Here is a 23453-nt window from a genome sequence, read left to right on the forward strand (position 1 = left end):
TTGTTTAGGGGTACAGAAAAAAGTTAGTTATTATGGCAGAAAAAATAATATATTATGTATCACAAACTAATAGTATTAAAAAATTATTAGATAAAAAATGTTTCTTGCAACAATCACAACTTTATTATACATTTTTTCTTTTAGGTTTTTTTCTTTAATTTAAAGTTACAATATGTAAAATTAACAATACGGTTACTCACTAAATTTCTTAAATGAGGGGCACAATCTAGAGATATGACATGTCACGGGGTACAATCTAGAGATATGACATGTCACGGGGTACGCTAATGAAAAAAGGTTGGGAACCACTGCATTAGAGTAATGGAGTCGTTTACGTATGAAATCCATTTATAGACATCAGTAATGCAAGTTTTAATTCTCACGAATGAAAAATTCTCAATGTATTAACGAGCAATAGCATTTCTTTCCGAAAGATTATAACAATTTACAGTAATTAATCTTCCGTCTTGGTTAACATTAGCATAGAAATTATCGTTTCTTCATATGTCAAATCATCTAACACATCAATTCCTTTTATGTCTTCTATTAGAAGAATATACACATCAATTAAAAATAATTAGCACGCAATCCTGAATATTTTAGAGATTTTTATATTATTTACGCCAGTGGTTCTCAACCGGGGGGTACATGTACCCCTAGGGGTACAAGCGTAAATAGAAGGGGTACATCTAACTTTCATTATAAAATGGCGCATGTTAATGAATTTGCTGTAAATTATTAACACAAGAAAAAACAAAAACTTGCTTTAAAATATCCCAGTACGAACACCGATTTCCCTTTTAACAGTCCAAACAACTTGTTTATCCGCTCAATTTACCCGTCTATTTGTGCCGTTAGTGCCGAGTGAACCTGTAGTCTAGTAAAATTTCGATTTAACCGAGCATTAATTTTAGAATAGATGTCAGCGGATTGGCAGTACTTTTAGGTTTTGTGAAATATCAGTACAACGATGAGCTTTGCGAAGATTTGTTAATGTGCCACGGCCTAAAACATACAACTACGGGTTTTGATATTTTCAATAAAATCAATGTTTTCATTCGAAATAATGAAATAGATTGAAAAAAGTGCATCGACATCTGCACTGATGGAGCTAAAGCTATGCAAGGTCCAATTTAAAAGGTCTAAAGAAAACTTTTACCATTTAAACGATGTATTTGTGACAAAAAAAAAAAAAAAAAAAAAAAACAGGTTTGACACATCAGCAGACATTCGTTGTCAGTTAATAAGGTGGGAACAAAATTTTGAAAAAAATTGCCGAAGATTTATTGCAACAAATATTTCATTAAATTGTTAGAAATTATTGTAGAATAATTTAAATTTTGTTTATCATTAATTATAATTATTTATTTTTAGGAAATGTAATTTATGCACGTATTGAAATGACTTGTGATATTATATAATATACTTATCAAATAATAATAAATAAATGTATGTACCTGTTTAAATTTATTATTTACGTAAAATAAGTAATCCACTTTTAGTTATAGTTAGTTAGAGTTTTTTATGGCTCTCAGTTATAAGGGCTGTATACATCTAATGCAGTAATTATAAAATTTACGTACAAAAATATAAGGGGTACTCGTGAAACAACTAATGGACTAATGGGGTACATCAACAAAAAAGGTTGAGAACCACTAATTTACGCAATTCAATTTCATCGTAGTTTCCGAAGATCAAAAAAAAAAATAAATTCGATTAAAATTCGCACTTAGCTTGCAATTGGTAATATCTAAAATTTTACACGTGACACATAAATGTATTAATTTTTCTACATAGACTGAAAATGAGTATTAAAACACGTACAATTACCTGAATGTCAAAGAGAAATGTCAAAATTAACGAATAAACATTTATCGATCGTACCACGAAAATGATGTGTTATAGTTTTTCGATAACAGATGGCGACACGCGCATGGTTTACCTCGACGATATATACTGTACTGCTGTTAGTAGATAAACTGGTTTGGGAGAAGTGCAGAATTTTCTGCATAGAGCCAATTTTGCTCACTAGGAGCACTGCGGTTAGGATTTAGGCTAAAAGCGGTCGAGTATATAGAAAACTTATATAAAATGGATGTAACGCGACTTCTAAATATAAATTAAGACCTTTCCGAATATAATTCAATTCAGGAAAAGAAATTATTGAGCCTTTTTCTATTGTTGAAATCTATATTCTGACATAGAATTCGAAAGGAAGAAATTATTTTTTTTTAAATAGAATAATGAAAGCTAAATAAATAAATATAGTACAATATATACTTCATGTTTATTAACAATATTTACATAAAATTATTCAGTTTTATTACGGTTACGAATTTAATATAAGCGGAACAACTTTCTTGCTGATTTCTCCACCTTTCTTGCCAAATATCTTGTTTTTCTACCTTGCAAAAAAGTGCAGTCTGCAAATGATGTAAAAATGTACAACTTTTGCTATTACAATAACAATGCCACATTTTCACATTCCACTTGCTAAAAATCCATCGATTCTAAATTCACGTGCCTGTTCGTAAAAATCGACCATCCGAAGCCGAATCAATATTCGTGTGTTACAAAAAACTGAAAAAATAAAACTGATATACCTAAAAACGATACAAAAACCCCTTTAAAAATACACGCGCTAAGGCAACTCTCGCCAATTTAGCCTACAGGACGACTGGAATTCCGCCCTATCGGGAGCAGTTGTTCCTACAACGAAAACGAAGGGTGAGAACAATAGCATCTTCCCAACTAGTTTATTTAATAACCATGGTAGTGTGATATTTCTAGGAATTTTTAGTTCGAAATCCCACTCCTGCTACACCAATTTGTGAGCCACTGGGAGGTCGGAAAGTCCTCTCCTTCCGGCCACAGGTCGGTGACCTACTTTCTTGTCAGGGATGGCGTTTCGTTCAGTTACGCGAGTGGAGGAGAGTCGGAGCAATTCCTGCAAATGTCAGAGAGGCCGATGCTCTCCACTATCGGATAACATGGTGCTGCTGTTATACAAGACATGCATAACTTTAGAAACGTCTCTGCTCCTAACACAATGAAGTGCTATAAATTAAGACACCCGCCAAGTGTCTTAATTTATAACACTTCATTGTGTTAGGAGCGGAAGCAAATTGCAAAGCACGATTTCATATCATTAAAAGAAAAATTTAGAAATGTCTTAAATATATACACTTTAAGCATAATTTTAACGGAAGACGCTAATGGTAATTATAATATGTTAGTGGGAAGAATAAGGAAAAATAACTCATACTTCTAAACTACGGGTATTATATACAAACTAATCTAGTTACAAAGTTAGTATTATTTTTCTTTAATTAATGAATCTTTTTAAGAAGACCGATTTTAATAAGATGTTAGGGCTGAATTTTGTTTCCAGTCTGGCCCTGTCTACAGTTATACCCCTTTATAATAGAAAGATAACCGAATTACTAGGTAATAGAATAGAAATGCATATCCTAACCATTGATGGAATTAGAACCAGATAGAAACTGGCTGCCTATAAATTACAATGTTTCGATTACTTGACGTTAACAAAAGAATATTGTTTAATATTTAAATTTAATCTAACTGAATGGATTAATCTAATTCTTCACAAATAAGCATTAAACTTTTTTGATAGGATACATACAAAAACTATTTTAATGAAATTATCGCGACGAATTTAAATATATTAACTTACGTAGGAATCTGTTGTTTTCTTCTGTAAGAGTTCAAATAAATACCCACAACACAGACAGATTCTAAGAATAATAGAGATTCAGAAATATAACCAATTGCATTTTTTACAAATGACATCATCGTAGATTATTCGTAAATGTTGCAAGTTATCCTCCATTCTGTGCGCAATAGTTGAAAAAACCGGTTTAGTATTTGTAAACTACTTTCACTTTTGGTTTTTATAGACATATGAATATAATTATAAAGTTTATTGCAGTTTGTATTCCAAACAACAGTAACAAATATGCATTTATGTGAATGAAAAAAATTGCTTTGTTTTATAAATTCCAGCTTACATGTATTTAAAAAATATCATACTTTTAGAAGAAAATGACTAATCTTGTTATAGTAAAAAATACTTTAATTTCATAGATACTCGTACATTATTCTTTGCCCATCCAAAACACAATGTAATTGTTTTGAGAAGTAAATTCATATGAATATTTTAAAGTATGATATAATATTTTACCATTTTCAATAATAAAATTGTAAAATAGTAATACATAGTGATTTTTCCAGTAATGATTCTAGTTTAAAACTTCACAACAGAACTTTATTGTCATTGCAAACTAATTTTTAGTTTAGAATTTAACATAAAATAAAACAATAGAGTAAAAAATATTCCTAGATTATATATATAATAATAAGAAATCACAAAGCTGGAAAAATTACTCCGGATCTCTATCGTAAGATCTTCCGTATAAAGTAGCAAGTAAGAGGCTGTCAGATTTTGTTTTGAAATGCAATTTATGATTGTAGTAAACCCAGTCCTTTTTGGGGGGTAGTTGTAGGCCGCTAATAGAAATGCTGGGATAGACATATGGAGTGGTGAAATTAGCTTCCATTTTAAGCTCTTCAAAGACAGTGCTAGCTATTGTAGGAAAGGTGGAACACTCCTTCCCTTCAAAGGAATCGCAGCGCACAAAAAAACAAGCTTCTATCCACCATGTATATCTTTCGAAAGTTTGAAAGGTTCCATTGAAAACTGCCAGATAATAGTCTTCGTCCGATAACTGTACTTTATAACTAGCATTACAGCAAAGTCCATTATTACACGCTTCCACGTGATTTTCCGCATTCACTTTAACTAACGTAAAGTTGCTGAGGTCGTAATCAATGCATCTGAAGTCGTTATTGTTTGATGGGGGTCCTAGTATTTTCCTAGAACATACTCCAGAAGATATATTGTTATCAGATTTTCCTGTTTCAAAATCACCCAATTCAATAATGGTTGGAGGCGGAAATTCTTGAGGTGGTGTAACGCCTCTTTTTGGAACTTTAGAGATCAGTAGTCTGGATTGACCATCTGCGATATAAACGTAATTGCCGATTCCAGTATCTCCAAAAAACATTCCGCTTCCTAAAGATCCATACTTTGGATATTGTCTGTTAGCTGTTATAATGGTGACGTTATTTGCGATTCCCCAAGATTGTTGAACTTGAACTGCGTTCATTCCTGGTTCAATGAATTCTAACCATAGAGTTGTAAATATAACAGCATCAGGTTTATATTTTTCAACCATTTGAACTGATTCTTTCCATACAATATCGAAGCAAACAAAAGTACCGATTAAGGCAAAATCAGTAGAAAATACAATAAATTCGGGTTTTGGAAGGACGTTAAGGTCATCTTCGAAAAACAAATGAGTTTTCCTATATCGTGCTATTAATAAACCACTTCTATTAAAGGCTACATTGGTGTTATAAACGTAGAATTTATCATCCGGGCAATCAGTAGAATTGTCGCAAGGAACTTTCGACAGAATATTAGCCAAAATAACCAAGTTATTTTGCTTAGCCATGCAACTTAACTTTTCTAAAATATATGAATTGTTGTATCTGTCGGGTTCCAAACAAGGATTTTATTGTTCAATTTTCGGATCTGGAACATATTGGACATCGTCAATTGTATCTGCTCTATCCGAAGGTGGAAAGAGTCCACCTTCAGGAAATGCCAGTAAGTCAACATTCTGGAATATGGCAAGTTTTAAGTATCAAACAAAAAAGTAATTATCACATTTTGATTGCACTTACGTGTTGACCAGCTGTCGTTGCAGCTCTTTCATAAGCAGCCAAATTTTTTTCAATGAATTCCTTAGTCGTATCTGTTTTGTAATTACCTTTCCTTACGTGTTCATGTACAGCAGCTGTGTAGTAGTCTGGGTCATCGACATCCTGGCATTTGACCGCAACTATCAGTAACAGTCCAAACACTACGGAGAACATTGTAAGACGAAAGAACCTGTATGGGAATACATAAATATGATATTTGAAATTTATAGTTTATTTTATATGCCTAAGCATCAAGAATCATTTAGACTAATTGACAAAAAATAAATAAAAGATACAGAAATTAGATATTTTTGTATTGTAGAAAGAGTAATCCATTTTTTACGTGTTAATTAATAGTGTTTAAAGAAATATTTTTTGTATGGTGATTTTTAATTCGCAAATACGCTCGAGAAATTTAATATAATAAATAAATAAATAAATCTAGCAACGATTTTCGTAACGTTCTCGGCTGTTATGAGTTTTTACTAAAAAAGAATTTTTTTTATTAATAAGCAAATTAAATAAATTGCGTGGCACCATCTTTTATGAGATTTTGTTATAAAAAAAAACTTGTTATAGTTTTAATTACAGAACTATAAATGTCAAAAAGCTTAATTTTTGTGTCATATCTCGTTTAAGATCGGACTTAATGCCAATTTTACTCGTTAATAGCTTTTACAATTTTTAATAAAACTAATTCCTATCCTCAAAATTAAGCTTTTCTCTATTTTATAATCATTAAAAATATAAAAAGTTTTAATAATAAAATATCATTACAGATGACGCCACACACGTAATTTTGGTTGCTGCCGGGATAGTCGATCAACTCGTAGTTGGTTTATTAAGTATGTTAAATTGATATTTAGTTAAAACAAATCTTGTTCACTTCGAAAATTTTATAAATGAAAGCTCAGCTGTTTATTTTAAAATCTAGAAATTTTATTTACATTTTTTAATTAAAAAATCTTGGATATGTTAAGGCGAATATTGTAAAATTATCAGCTATAACTGCTTTATTTAGTTACATTCGATAGTATGTTTGTCATAAATTTGAAACATCTACAGTACGTCCTTTTGCAATTGAGAGATAACCGAATTAAGTAGATAATACGTTACCAATACATATCCTAATCAATGACGAAAATAGAACGAGACAGAAACTGCCTGGCTTATAAATTGCTATAATTCTATTACCGAACGTTAACAAAAGACTATTGTTTAATATTTTAAATTTAATCTAACGAATGGATAATTTTTTAATAAGAACTATTTAACTTACCGAAGGATCTGGTGTCTTCTGTAAGTGTTCGTATTTTTCTTCTGTAAATATTCAGATAAATACAGACAGGTTCCAAGAATGATAAAGATTGAGAAATATAACCAATCATATCTTATACAAATGACATCATCATAAATTATTCGTAAATATTGCTACTTTTTATCCCACCTGTTCGTAAAAGTTGAAAACAACCTGTTTAGTGTTTGTAAACTACTTTCACTTTTGGTTTTATAGACATATGCATATAAATGTAAAGGTTATTACAGTTTGTTTTCCAGGCAACAGTAAAGAATATGCATTTGTGTGAATGAAAAAAATTGCTTTGTTTTATAAATTTATTTAAAAAATTAATACTATTTATTACTTTTATTTTTACTAAAATTTATTACGTTTAAGAGATGAGCAATGCAGTCATACTAAACATTCATCGTGAAAAACAGATACAGTTTGTGTTTACATAGAGCCGGGGTCGCCAAACTTTTTAAACCGTCGACCCCCAACCACTTTCCAAAACCTCACATTGACCGTAACGGTTTATTACAAGTGTAAGTGTATGAGCAAAAAAAAACGTTGTGATCTCTGTATAGGCAAAAAAAAAAAAAAAAAAAGTTGTGACTCCTTAGCCGCATCGACCACCCAATGATGTTGCATCGACCCCTGGGAGTCGATATCGACCACTTTGGCGACCTCTGACATAGAGAAATATTTAATTTCACAACCAGGAATGCGACTATAATGTTATATTAACGTAAGCTACCTTAGATTTCTTTAGTCAGTTTACCTCACGATGATTTTGTAGTCAAATCTTGGTTTGTGAAAATAAATATTTTTTTTGTGTAAATGCAAACTTTTTTCTATTCTCCGTGATCAAATATGCTCGATTTACAAGTGCTAAAATTAATTGGTCATGTGTTATCTGATTCTGGTATCACGCGTGTATTTCTAGTGGTGTAATATTGTAATACAACGTAAGTTTACGTAATCATAAAGTGTGAAAATGTCTAAAAGATACACTGTGCGTAGTATATTTATTTTTCATTATGGGTATCACTGGGTTCTAGGAGCCAATTTTTCCGCCTTCTCGATTAACAGTTCTCGAGATTAGGGAACGGGTAAACGAAAAATTTCTGAGAATGGGCGTGAAGGAATTCTCTCCCGGAAATTTTATCGATCGCGTATATTAGTAATGTATAATACTCAATTTCCCTTTTGTCATTTGTACAACCAAAGACGTATACAGTAAAAAGTAACAATCAATACTTTAATATCGAGTCTGTTCCTTTCAATTGTATGATATTCACTAGGGTTTTTCCAACGGGATCCCAGCTGTTTTGTAACCCGGGAAATTCTTCTCATTCCGAGAAATCCCGTAAATTTCTTAAAAATTGACTTTTTTCTTATTTTGTGTTAAAGTCCAGAAAATTTTGCAAATAGAAAGTATATAATTAGCCCATAAACTGTCAGAATACATTTTTATTTATTAATTTTAAGCCCGCTTATTAGTTTTCTAAAAATTTGGTTATTATGGCATGTCACAATAATCAATATGTAGCCTATTTGTGACAGGAATCTGAAAAATCTTTGTCAGAATCTGTAATATCTGGAATAATTGTGCCGATGCTGTCTTAATTTTTATCCATGCCCAGTAGTTTTCAATAACTGTATTATGCCATGTTGTGCAAATTGGGCAGGGATACAAACGAGTACGAAGTATGCAAGTATTAAGTTTTTCTTCATAAACTTGATTATTAAAGCCAAATGAACTGTCGAATTATCGGGCTGTAAGCTCGATGCCGCTATTAAAGCATCCGAGGTAGAAATCTTCCAGGTTACGGATGAAAAAACACATAACATCCGTCTTATCTTAAATGCATTAATTAAAGACGATTCCACCCACATCAATTAAATCGAAGAGGACATTTTCGGTAGCAGGACTTTTCTTTAGTAAAATAAGAATCAAATTGAATGATCGGAGTATTGGCCATCTTTGCTTTTTAAAATCTTATTATAAATATTTACAATAACATTTTGTATTATGTTTTATTNAATTCATTAAATCCACTCACATCAATTGAATCGGAAAGGGCATCTTCGGTAGCAGGACTTTTTATTACTAAAATAAGAATCAAATTGAGTGATCGGAGTATTGACCATCTTTGCTTTTTAAAATCTTATTATAAATATTTACAATAACATTTTGTATTATGTTTTATTTAAAAAAACGAAAATATTTTCTAAGTTGAAAGTTTGAACTAAGTTCATTTTTTTCTTTAAGTAAGTTAAGTGTTTGAAAATTTTATAGGCCTACAATGTGTTAAGTCAGTGTTTTTAACTGATGCCTCAGGCAAAAGGAAATGGCGAAGGTCCGAGACTTTTACTTAAAATATCCATCCTTATGAAAATCTCTAGCATTCCTCCATTTATCCCATTTACATTATCGATAATACACTATTTCTACTGTTACTCGCATCAAATCTTTGACCTCTTCATTATTTACACTCCTACCTGGTTTATCCCATCAACTATAACTAGCAAAAGCCTTATTTTTTCGTAATAAACAAAAAGAGCAAAGGTCTCTCATATAAATCCTTCCATAACTCTAAGGCAGCATCATGGAATATGGAGGACAGCAAAGGTCCTTGTGATAAATTCTTTTCAGACTATTCCGAGGCGAATATTTTTCCTTCCGCAATTTTTGTTTTTTTTATCTCGAAAAACAAGTTTAATATTCACATCCACCAGTTAATTACAGAACTATGCAACTGGGCCTACATAAGTTGAAAGTGATTCGACCACGCTTATGAATTTCGTGTAATTCATTTCCGTTTGACAATATTGCAGACCCGAAATGATACAACATATAACTAGAACACTTACTCCAGATGCTGTCCGCCCAATCTCCTAAGGTGCGTGTCTTACGAAAAATATTGTATATAAAGCAATGAACAAACAAAATAAATGATAGAATACTATACTTTTTGGCAATATAAAGCAATATGCATTTTTATATTATTCTGAAAATGTTATTACAATTGAATAAGATATATTCATTTTTGAAACATTTGCTTGAAAGTAGAAGCAAAGTACAATAATCACTATATTTGTTACAAAATTTTCATGTTTAATGACATAGTTACTTTCATATATAATACCGTAGAAATTGTCAAAAAATCTTCGTCTACGATTAATCTTATACAAAAAAAGAAAAATCAATCGTCTTTAAAATGTTAAATGCAATCATATTTTTATATTTATAACAGTTCGTAATATAATTTCTCATCTTATCATTTGCAGGAAATCTGTAAAGAGATGTTGATCAACTCCTATTTTCGCTTTGTGATACCAAAACATCTTTTGTTATTTTAAATTGAATATTCCTTTCTTTTGAAAATAACAATTTTAAAACAACTACCCTCGAAGCACTCCGAAAAAAATTCTCCGTAACCTTCTTTTTCCCAAAAGTATAAAAATATTTATATATTATATAAAAAATAAGAAATAATAAAGCTGGAAAAATTACTCCGGATCTCTATCGTAAGATCTTCCGAATAAAGTAGCAAGTAAGAGGCTGTCAGATTCTGTTTTGAAATGTAATTTATGGTTTGTAAACCCAGTTCTGTTTGGGGGCTAGTTGTAGGCCGCTAATAGAAATACTGGGATAGACATATGGAGTAGTGAAATTAGCTTCGATTTTAAGCTCTTCAAAGACAGTGCTAGCTTTTGTAGGAAAGGTGGAACACGCCTTCCCTTTATAGGAATCGCAGCGCACAAAAAAACAAGCTTCTATCCACCATGTATATCTTTCGAAAGCTGTATAAGTTCCATTGAAAACTGCCAGATAATAGTCTTCGTCCGATAACTGTACTTTATAACTAGCGCTACAGCAAAGTCCATTATTACAAGCTTCCACGTGATTTTCCGCATTCACTTTAACTAACGTAAAGTTACTGAGGTCATAATCCTGGCATCTGAAATCCTTGTAGTTTGATGGGGATCCTAGTATTTTCCTAGAACATACTCCAGAAGATATATTGTTATCAGATTTTCCTATTGCAAAATCACCAAATTCAATAATAATTGGAGGCGGAAATTCTTGAGGTGGTGTAACGCCTCTTTTTGGAACTTTAGAGATCAGTAGTCTGGATTGACCATCTGCGATATAAACGTAATTGCCGATTCCAGTATCTCCAAAAAACATTCCGCTTCCTAAAGATCCATAATCTGGACGTTGCCTATTAGCTGCTATAATGGTGACGTTATTTGCGATTCCCCAAGATTGTTGCACTTGAACAGCATTCATTCCTAGTTCCTTGAAATCGAACCATAGAGTTGAAAATATAACAGCATCAGGTTTATATTTTTCAACCATTTGAACTGATTCTTTCCATACAATATCGAAGCAAACAAAAGTACCGATTAAGGCAAANGTATTATATTCAAACTAATCTAGTTACAAAGTTAGTATTATTTTTCTTTAATTAATGAAGCTTTTTAAGAAAGCCGATTAATAAGATGTTAAGGCTGAATTTTGTTTCCAGTCTGGCTCTGTCTACAGTTATACTCCTTTATAATACAGAGATAACTGAATTACTAGGCAATAGAATATAAATGCATATCCTAATCATTGATGGAAATAGAACTAGATAGAAACTGGCTGCCTATAAATTACAATGTTTCGATTACTTGACGTTAACAAAAGAATACTGTTTAATATTTAAATTTAATCTAACTGACTGGATAATTTTTAATATGAACTTATTAAAATTTAGAAGTACTTGATTAAAGAAAATATTGAAGAATTTTATCAAATTTTTACTAAAACTGTATTAATACATTGATACTCCTATACTTGCTTCTAAAATTAATTTTCGTATAACTAATTCTAAACAAATAAGCATTAAACTTTTTTGATACGATACATACAAAATCTATTTTAAAGAAAATAAATTTAAAAAATCGTATAAATATCATAGCTCAATTATACAAATTACATAAAATTATAGACGAAAATAGCTAGGACACAAATGAAACATAAACTACACAGATAGCCAGACACAGAAAATTTTAAAGTACCGCGGCGAGTTTAATTAAGTATTTTAACTTACCGAGGAATCTGTGGTTTTCTACTGTAAGAGTTCAAATAAATACCCACAACACAGAGATGTTCTATGATAGAGATTCATAAATATAACCAACTGCATTTTTTACAAATGACATCATCAGAAATTATTCGTAAATGATATGAAAAAGCAACTTTTTTTCGATCCTGTTCGCAAAAGTTGAAAGTAACAGGTTTAGTATTTGTAAGCAACATTCACTTTTGGTTTTTATAGACATACTAGCTTATCCGTCGCGCATTGCTGCGATCTCAGAAGAAAGGAAATTTAAGCAAACTCGTTATGACAAAATTCAATTTACAGTTTATAATTTTTATTAAAACTTATTATTATTACATTATTATTTCGAGTCGATATTAAAATTTGAAAAAGGGGGGATACCTAGATCGGTAAAATACGTGAATTTCCTCCTACAACTTCGGTTGTTGTTCGGGGTACAGTTGAGGTTTTAACGAAGTTCGAGCGAATACATAATTNCTAAAATATATGAATTGTTTCAATCTGTCGGGTTCCAAACAAGGATTCCATTGTTCAATTTTCGGATCGGGAACGTATTGGGCATCGTCAATTATAACTTCTCTTTTCGTGGATGAGAAGAGTCCATACTCAGGAAAAGCCAGCAAGTCAACATTCTGGAATATAGCAAGTTTTAAGTATCAAACAAAAAAAGTAATTATCACATTTTGATTGCACTTACGTGTTGACCAGCTGTCGTTGCAGCTCTTTCATAAGCGGCCAAATTTTTTACAATGCTTTCCTTGGTTCTGTTTTGAAATTACCTTGCTTCACGTGTTCGTATACAGCAGCTGTGTAGTAGTCTGAGTTATCAGCATCCTGGCATTTGACCGTAACTATCAGTAACAGTCCAAATACTACGGAGAACATTGTAAGATAGAAGAGACTGTCTGGGAATATATAGATATAGATGAAATTTGTAGTTTATGTTCTTATTGGAAGTTTAGTAATGGTAGTAAACGATTTATTTGACTATGCACTTAATTAATTAGAGTAATCAACAAGAAAAGAAAAATAAATAATAAATATAGAAATTATATATTTTTGTATTGTGGTATGAAATTGATCCATTTTCTCGGGCGTTAACAGTATTAAAAAAAATATATTAGTTAATGTCAAGTGATTTTACATTCTCTGCTGTTACCGTATATATAAGAAGGGGGTGTATTGGAATCGTGTCAAATTTGACCCTCCAAGCTTTTTACAAATCTCCACGTTTTGAGACTTCCTGGAACGAAAAACGGCAAAAAATTCCGTGGATATGTACAGGTAACCCCCGTATAACACGGTACTTCTATAGCACGGATTCGCTCTAACACGGTTCGAGAATTGGTACCATCCCCCGTATAACACGGTACCTTTATAGCACGGATTCACTCTGACACGGTTCGAGAATTGGGTAAAACCCTCGTACAACAGGAAATGTAATAAATTTTTACATACTTAAGTAATAATAGTTCACGAAAATTATTATTTTCGTGAACTATTAGTACTTAAGTATGTAAATTTTCTCTTCTCGCCTTCTGTCGATACACGTGGTCCTTCTCGAAACTTGTTTCAATGTTGCCAGATCGCGACGCTTCTGCTTCTGATGTTGCCGAATGTTTTTCCCTTATTCCATACTTGCTTTATTCTTCATAAGTGCTTAGCACCATATAAGGAAATTTATAAAGACCTTTTAACTAGAAGCAAGCAATCTAAAATTACATACATTTTGCAAAAGGTAAAGCATGGATCTGAAGATAATGCAGAAAAATGCTCAGAGGATAAGGATAACTTGCCAAAAAGAAAACGCTCTCGGTTAATTAATAGTGTTTTTAGTGATGACGAAGAAAACATTGTTTAATTTATATTAATATGTATCACTTAAAAAAATTTTAATGAAGATATTTATCTTAATTATGAAAATATACTAGCATGTTTTTTAATTTTTGGAACCTAACCCTCCTTTTCGTATTAGTTCTTTGTTTCGTATAACACGGATTCGCATAACACGGCAATTTTTTGGAACGTAACTACCGTGTTATACGGGGGTTACCTGTATGTATCTGTGCGGGTGTATTGGCGTCTATTTCGCTTAATATTTCAGGATAGAGAAAAAATTAAGAAATGTAATTTGGCATGGTGAGGTCATTGATGCTATTAACTTTTATGTGAAAGGTCGAAAGGATGTGGAGATAGAGGGGGTCATGTGTCATATCTCGAGAGGTGTAGGACTTAAATTTTATTTGTTATTAACATTTACACTTATAAAACTAATCCTACGTCCAAAATTAAGCTTTTTTCCATTTTATAGTAATTAAAAATATATAAAGTTTTTATAACAAAATCTCATAATAGATGACGCCAGTATTATTTAAAATTTTTGCCGAGAAAGTTACGCAAGTCATTGATGCATTTTTGAATTAGTGTTTCTGTTTTCTCGAGAACATAAATTTAAAGCCACATTTTTCAAGAATTCTGCAGAAATTTAATTTATTAAATAATAAAATATATTGTTTAGAGCAGGAGTGTCCAACCCGCGGCCCAAGGCAAGTTCCAATGCGGCCCAATAAACGTGTAAACAAAACCGACAAATGTTTTAATTTTTTATTATTTACAAGTAATAATCCGAGTGTGTTCGATCTGGTGAATATGGTTGGTATGATAGCACATCCCATCTAAGTTATAACAGTTTCTGATGAGTTACCAAACTTGTGTGAAATTTGACATTATCATGGTAAAACACTACACCTGTTTTGTTGATCAATTCTGGCTGCCTTTTCTGTTTAATGATATTACTCAATTTGTTTACTCGATGGCAGTACACTTTTGAATCAGTTGTTAAATTGTCTGGTAAAAGTTCCAAAAAAAATTTCTTTAAAATCCCACCAAAGAGAGCATCTCTCTTTAAGAACATGTGGAACCCATATATCAAGCTTTGAAACAGAACCAATTTGTTTCAAGTAATCATAAACGGTTCAATTTCACAAATTTAATATCTTAGTGATTTCACGTGTTGTTATTCGGCAGTTTGCTTCAATCAGTACCTTTATTTTGTTTTCATTGGCTTCAACTGGCCATCCAAAACGTGATGCATCTTCAATATTGAAAACCAGTTTTTCAATTTCAATACTGAATTTTGAAAACCAGAACAAAATTTTGAAAACCAGTTTTGGCACTGTCGTTCTGTCAATACATCTTCTCCATACACGTCACACAATTTTTTTCTCGCTTGAACAGCATTCTTACCTTTTCGTTAATAAAAGAGCAAAATTAGCTGAAAATGCTGCTTTCGATCTTCCATATTTGATGGGACACAAAAAATAAACAATTGCACAAAATCAAACAAAATTTTTTATAAATAAGCCTTAAAATGCTAGCTGTAAAAATATATAATGACTAGCTGCAAGATCCCGCTTCGCTGGGTTTTTATTTGTATGTAATAGTATAGTTTTTTTATATATATATAAAAGACTGTTTTTCTAAGTAATCTAGAATCTAGTTGCAAGGACCCGCTTCGCTGGGCAAAAAGTAACGATAGTGAAGATTAAGATAATTACATTATAGCTAATCTTACCCGTTTTCACAGAATGCAAGAATTAGGTCCCCCGTTTCCAGACTAATTAGAGAATTTTTACGTNATTAAATTTAATACAAGATGGTACCTAATGCCTCTCTCTTTGGTCAAATTTGTCAGTAATTTATAATTATTATACCCTGATGTCATATGGCAGTGGTTGTTGCTTTAGTACAGTATAATGTGTCAGGTTTTGTCAAGATATTTATTTGCATATTATGATTACAATGGAGTTGCTAAAACTTAATTGTAAAATATACTCCTGAACTTCAGGAGAGCTATCTTGCATTACACAATACTTCATAAAGAAATTATACAATTTTAACACAATGTTGAAAAACCTTGAAAAATTAATTGATATAGATCATTCATTGAAGAACAATTTTCCAAGTAAGACAAATCAAATTTTTTTATAATACCCACTAATTTTCTACATTTGCAAAGAATATGAAAGATTGATATTGGCTCTTGACACATTCTACGTTTTGTATTGATTAATTTCAAAAAATCTGATTCTAACATTATATAAAAACTGTTAAGTCTTAATTATATAAAGAACCTTTTGACTATAAATCAGGGGTGTCCAACCCGCGGCCCGCGGGCCGCATGCGGCCCAAGGCAAGTTCCAATGCGGCCCAATAAACGTGTAAACAAAACCGACAAATGTTTTAATTTTTTATTATTTATTTATTTCAACGGCATAAACTCAAAAAAAAAAGTTTCACAAAACCTTTATTCATATTTTATTTTTGAGTGGAAAGAAATATTTTCAAATACTGTACTTGGAGATGTGTGAATGAGGAAGGATTACTAAATAAAGCTGGAATTGTGACTCAAAGGATTATAGACCCAAATTTGTGAAAAGGAGGGAAAGATGAGAAAGGACAAAAGATGTAATAGTGAGAAAGGTTAAATAGATGTTCTGTTCAGCAAATATGGACCCGTAATTTTTCAACCTTTTACACTTCTTTATCTTTTGTCCTTTGTCTCTTTTTCCCACACTTGGGTCTATAATTCTTTGATTTACAACTCCAGCTTTATTTAGTATTTCTTCCAACCTTGCAAAGATTTGGCTACATTGGGCCAAATGTGACTACTTTTTTTGGTTTGACGTAAAAAATATCATTTGGCGCTTTGACTGCTTTTTCGGCTACATATTATTTATAATTATAGTCTATTAATTGAATAAAAACGTACTTTAAAATGGCGTTTCGTCGCTTTTTATTAATTAGAGACCCAAATAAAACAAATATTTGTGTTTTTCAAATAAATTTTCATTTGTCTCTTTTATAATAAATGAATTTATCTATTTCTAAGTAAAAATTGAANTTGTTAAATTGTCTGGTAAAAGTTCCAAAAAAAATTTCTTTAAAATCCCACCAAAGAGAGCATCTCTCTTTAAGAACATGTGGAACCCATATATCAAGCTTTGAAACAGAACCAATTTGTTTCAAGTAATCATAAACGGTTCAATTTCACAAATTTAATATCTTAGTGATTTCACGTGTTGTTATTCGGCAGTTTGCTTCAATCAGTACCTTTATTTTGTTTTCATTGGCTTCAACTGGCCATCCAAAACGTGATGCATCTTCAATATTGAAAACCAGTTTTTCAATTTCAATACTGAATTTTGAAAACCAGAACAAAATTTTGAAAACCAGTTTTGGCACTGTCGTTCTGTCAATACATCTTCTCCATACACGTCACACAATTTTTTTCTCGCTTGAACAGCATTCTTACCTTTTCGGTAANAATTTATAATATTAGTATGGATTAATATGAATTTCTGCTATAAGGGGTACGCGAGTTTGAGCTCTTTCTTGAAGTGGTACGCAGGAAAAACTAATTGGAAACCACTGATCTAGATAATACATTCCGTCATTGATTAGGATATGTATTGGTAAACAGAAACAGACAGAAACTGGCTGGATATAAATTGCAATGTTTCTATTACCTAACTGTAACGAAAGACTATTGCTTAATATTTAAATTAGGGGTGTCCAACCCGCGGCCCAAGGCAAGTTCCAATGCGGCCCAATAAACGTGTAAACAACACCGACAGATTTTTTAAATTTTATTTTATTTATTTATTTATTTCAACGGCACAAATTCAAAAAAGACGTTTCACAAAGCAGTAAACCTTTATATATATTTTAATTTTGAGTGGAAAGGAAACATTTTAAAATACTTGGAAATGTGTGAATGAGGAAGGTATATTAAATAAAGCTGAAGTTGTGATTCAAAGGAGTATAGACTCAAATTCGGGGAAAGGAGAGAAAGGCCAAAAGATAAAATGATAATGAGAAAGGTTAAATATACGAATAAAGCTCTTTCTTATTAAATCAGGAAGGTTAAATATACCTTTTGTTATGCAGATATTGACCCTTAATTTTTCAACTTTCCTCACTTTTTTATCTTGGGTCCTTTCTCTTCTTTTCTTGCTTTGGGTCTATAATCCTTTGAGTCCCAACTCCAGCTTTATTTAGTACTCCTTCCAGCGTTNTCCTATATCGTGCTATTAATAAACCACTCCTGTTAAAGGCTACATTGGTGTTGTAAAAATAGAATTTATCGTCTGGACAATCAGTAGAATTGTCGCAAGGAACTTTCGACAGAATATTAGCCAAAATAACCAAGTTATTTTGCTTAGCCATGCAGCTTAACTTTTCTAAAATATATGAATTGTTATATCTGTCGGGTTCCAAACAAGGATTCCATTGTTCAATTTTCGGATCGGGAACGTATTGGGCATCGTCAATTATAACTTCTCTTTTCGTGGATGAGAAGAGTCCAAATTCAGGAAAAACCAGTAAGTCGACATTCTGGAATTAAGTATGCTTTAAGTATCAAACAAAAAAAGTAATTATCACATTCTGATTGCACTTACGTGTTCACCAGCTGTCGTTGCAACTTTTTCATAAGCGGCCAAATTTTTTTCAATGTATTCCTTAATCGGATCTGTTTTGTAACCTTTCCTCACGTGTTCGTATACAGCAGCTGTGTAGTAGTCTGGGTCATCAACATCCTGACATTTGACCGCAACTATCAGTAACAGTCCAAACACTACGGAGAACATTGTAAGACTGAAGAACCTGTATGGGAATACATAGATATGATATTTGAAATTTGTAATTTATATTATTAATGGCAGTTTAATAAACAGTGCAGTTGCCTAAGCATCAGGAATCAATTAGAATAATCGAGAAAGAAGAAATAAACAAGAGATACAGAAATTATATATTTTTGTATTCGATGAATTATTCATTTTCTTACACTTAATTAATAATGTTTAAATAAATATTATTTACTGTAAAGTAATTTTTAATTAGTGATTCTGTTGTATCGATACGTTTCGTTTCTGGAGAAAAAAAATTTAAAGCGCGATTTCTCAAGTAGTCTCGAGAANTTCGGACGTGTCGCGCGGAATCGACACATAGCTACAATTTATTTTGTGTTATTTATTTCTGTGTTTGTTATATCTACGGAGACTCGAGAGACTCTGTGTGGTGATTTCTTGTAATCGTGAACGAATCAAAAGACGAGATAAGATTAACGAGAACATTTATTAACTTACATACATCCGACTTAGATTTTACACAAATTGCGAAATTATACCCCGACTTACGCGGTTATCGCTCGGTCCAACCTATCGCGTAAGTTCGGGGTATTACTGTATATTGTTTAGAGTATTAGTACATATACAAAAGTATATATGAAAATATATATTTTTATTGTGTAGTAGGGTATCTTATACTAGAATGACTTATTATAGTAGTTATTCCTTTTATGGTATTTTAAAATTTAGAAAATTAATAAGATTTAAAATTAATAATTTATTATTTAACTTTTTTTCTTAATATCAATATATTAATAAAGTAAAGCAATATACTAAATTTTAAGAAATGAAAGTTCACAAAGGATTGAAGAAAGGAAATAAAAATGGATTAAAAATGTGAGAAATATTAAATTTTCATTTAGTTAAAAAACAAACTACATCCCATAATTTGATGTTTGTGAAAGGTAAATCTAGTAGAGGACATTTCAAAAATTATAAATCGAAACTCGGCTATTTAGTTTAAAATATAGAATTTTATTTATATTCGTAAATTAAAGAAATCTTTCATACATTAAGTCGAATATTATAAAATTGCTCGTACTGCTCCATTTAATTACACATGATAATATTTGTCATAAGTTCGAAGCATCTACATTTAGGGCTAAACTGGCTAACTAGCAATTCGTGCAAATGTCAGAGAGGCCGATGCTCTCTACGACCGGATAACATGGTGCAGATGTTATACAAGACATGCATAACTTTAGAAACGTCTTTTATATATACACTTTAAACATAAATTTAACGGAAGACGTTAATGGTAATTATAATATCTGTTAGTGGGAAGAATAAGGAAAAATAACTCTTANTCGTACTGCTCCATTTAATTACACATGATAATATTTGTCATAAGTTCGAAGCATCTACATTTAGGGCTAAACTGGCTAACTAGCAATTCGTGCAAATGTCAGAGAGGCCGATGCTCTCTACGACCGGATAACATGGTGCAGATGTTATACAAGACATGCATAACTTTAGAAACGTCTTTTATATATACACTTTAAACATAAATTTAACGGAAGACGTTAATGGTAATTATAATATCTGTTAGTGGGAAGAATAAGGAAAAATAACTCTTATACTTCTAAACTACGGGTATTATATTCAGACTAATCTAGTTACAAAGTTAGTACAGGTATTCTTTTTCTTTAATTAATGAAGCTTTTTAAGAAGACCGATTTTAATAAGATGTTAGGGCTGAATTTTGTTTCCAGTCTGGCTCTGTCTACAGTTATACTCCTTTATAATACAGAGATAACTGAATTACTAGGCAATAGAATATAAATGCATATCCTAATCATTGATGGAAATAGAACTAGATAGAAACTGGCTGCCTATAAATTACAATGTTTCGATTACTTGACGTTAACAAAAGAATACTGTTTAATATTTAAATTTAATCTAACTGACTGGATAATTTTTAATATGAACTTATTAAAATTTAGAAGTACTTGATTAAAGAAAATATNTTCTTCCAATGCGGCCCAGAGAAACAAAAAGGTTGGACACCCGTGGTTTAGAGCATTATTAAATATACAAAAGAATAAATAGTACATGTATCTTATACTATAATGACTTATAATAGTTTTTCATTTTACGGTATTTAATAATTTTAAAATATTTTAACCTTTTTAATTATCTTTAAAACAAATATAGGCAATTGTCAATTTTTCAAATACGAATTTTGACCAGATCTCGAATACACCGAATACTTAGTGAACATAATTACCTTTTATAGGTCTAACTTATTTAGCTAATAATTTATTTAATACTTATTATTTAACTTCTTTTCTTAATTTCAATATATTAATAAAGTAAAGCAGTTTACTAAATTTTAAGAAATGAAATTTTACAATGGATTGAAAAAAGGAAGTAAAAATGGATTAAAAATGTGAGAAATATTAAATTTTCATTTAGTTAAAATAAAAAACAAACTACATCCCATAATTTGATGTTTGTGAAAGGTAAATCTAGTAGAGGACATTTCAAAAATTATAAATCGAAACTCGGCTATTTAGTTTAAAATATAGAACTTTTTTTTCTATATTCTTAAATTAAAGAAAACTTCATACATTAAGATGAATATTATAAAATTATCAGCTCGAAATGCTCCATTTAATTACACGTGATAATATTTGTCATAAGTTCGAAACATCTACATTTAGGGCTTGGCTAACTGGCAATTTCTGCAAATGTCATGGAATGTCATGTTAACCGGTCGTGGAAAGGCCGATGCTCTTCATCACCTGTTAACATAGTGCTGATGTCATACAAGACATGTATAATTTTAGAAACGTCTTTTATATATACATTTTAAGCATAATTTTAACGGAAGACGTTAATGGTAATTATGATATCTGTTACTAGGAAGAATAAGAATCAATAACTCTTATACTTCTATACTATCAGTATTACATTCAAACTAATCTAATTACTAAGTGAGTATTAATATTTTTTAATTAATTAATGAAGCTTTTTTGGAAGGTCGATTTTAATAAGATGTTAGGGCTAAATTTTGTTTCCAGTCTGGCCCTGTCTACAGTTATACCCCTTTATAATAGAGGGATAACCGAATTACTAGACAATAGAATACAAATGGCATATCCTAATTGTGAGACTCAGCCGTGTTTATTAACCTACAGCCTGACCTAAATCGTTAACAATACTATTTTATCGAGTAAGTATCAAATTTCACACCAGGGAGTTAATTACTCAGCAAGTTCTCAGTCGCGAAAAGACGCTTTCACATAACCGAACTTTTTTTCGTGCCTCCTATTTGGATTAATTGCTACAGAACCTATTAAGTGCCTCCTATTGGGATTAATTGCAACGGGATTTATTAAGTGCCCAAAGGAACTTGAATAAACGTCGTCGCCAAAACTTTGGATTAAGTCAAGAACTTGATTATCAATTATGAGCAATCCAAGAATCAATCAAACTCCAGGTATTTATCGCCACGCGAACTATTGTAAGTTCTCTCTCTCAAGAACGGCCATTTAACTCTTACTATCGAATCTATTGTAAGATATGTATTTCCTAGCGTTACCCATTAAACGGTTGTTATGTTAATCTAGTCTCTGAAAGAATCACTTCCGGTGTGCTATCTCTCATTCCCTCCATCCAGAATCTGATCGCTCCGTTACGCGACCGCTCGCGTGAATTAGTTGGATTTCCATGTCAACCGAGACTCGGTGGTACCAACCTGACAAGGCATCGAGGAGGTGCCGACCCTTCGGTCACCTAATCAATGATGGAAATAGAACCAGATAGAAACTGGCTGCCTATAGGATGGAGGAAAAGTTGAAAATAACTCGTTTAGTATTTGTAAACTACTTTCATTTTTGGTTTTTATAGACATATGAATATAAATATAAAGCTTATCACAGTTTTAGAAGAGAATGACTAATGTTGTTATAGTAAACAATACTTTAATTTCATTATAATTTAATTATTAGAACATAGATACATTATTTTTGCCCATCCAAAAACACAACGTAATTGCTTTGAGAAGTTAATTCATATGAATATTTTAAAGTATGATATAATATTTTGCCATTTTTTAATAATAAAATTTTAAAATAGTGATACATAGTGATTCCTCTAGTAATAATTCTANCGCTTTTCTGTAAAACGTATCCACCGCATAAAACGAGACCTTACAGTACTTTACAAGAGAATGACTAATGTTGTTATACTAAACAATACTTTAATCTCATAATTTAATTATTAGAATGATACATTATTTTATGCCCGTCTATAAATATAATTGTTTTGAGAAGTTAATTTATATGAGTTTTTTTTAAAAATATGATGTAATATTTTATCATGTTTTAAATAAACAATTGTAAAATAATGAGAAGTATAAATTTGAATACATTGAAAAAATTTCAGATAATTTAAATATCAATAATAAATATTTTGGGTAATTGTTGATTAAAGCGGTTTTTTCCAATTATAAAAGGATTCCATATGCAATATTTAATTCTAGATAATATAGTATCTGTGTATGTAACAAAATATTTNGGAGCTAGTTGTAGGCCGCTAATAGAAATACTGGGATAGAACAATAGTAAAAAATATTTCTAA

At 31.1% G+C, this 23453-nt stretch overlaps 2 pseudogenes; both read right to left on the bottom strand.

The window, feature by feature from the left end:
- Positions 1–4075: 4075 nt before the first annotated feature.
- Positions 4076–12216, bottom strand: LOC111642030 (annotated as a pseudogene).
- Positions 10337–18841, bottom strand: LOC111642037 (annotated as a pseudogene).
- Positions 18842–23453: the final 4612 nt, after the last annotated feature.

This window comes from Centruroides sculpturatus, unplaced genomic scaffold (genome assembly GCF_000671375.1).
Source record: "Centruroides sculpturatus isolate CEXI.00-Female unplaced genomic scaffold, Cexi_2.0 scaffold1557, whole genome shotgun sequence".
In the NCBI taxonomy this organism is placed as follows: Eukaryota; Metazoa; Arthropoda; class Arachnida; order Scorpiones; family Buthidae; genus Centruroides; species Centruroides sculpturatus.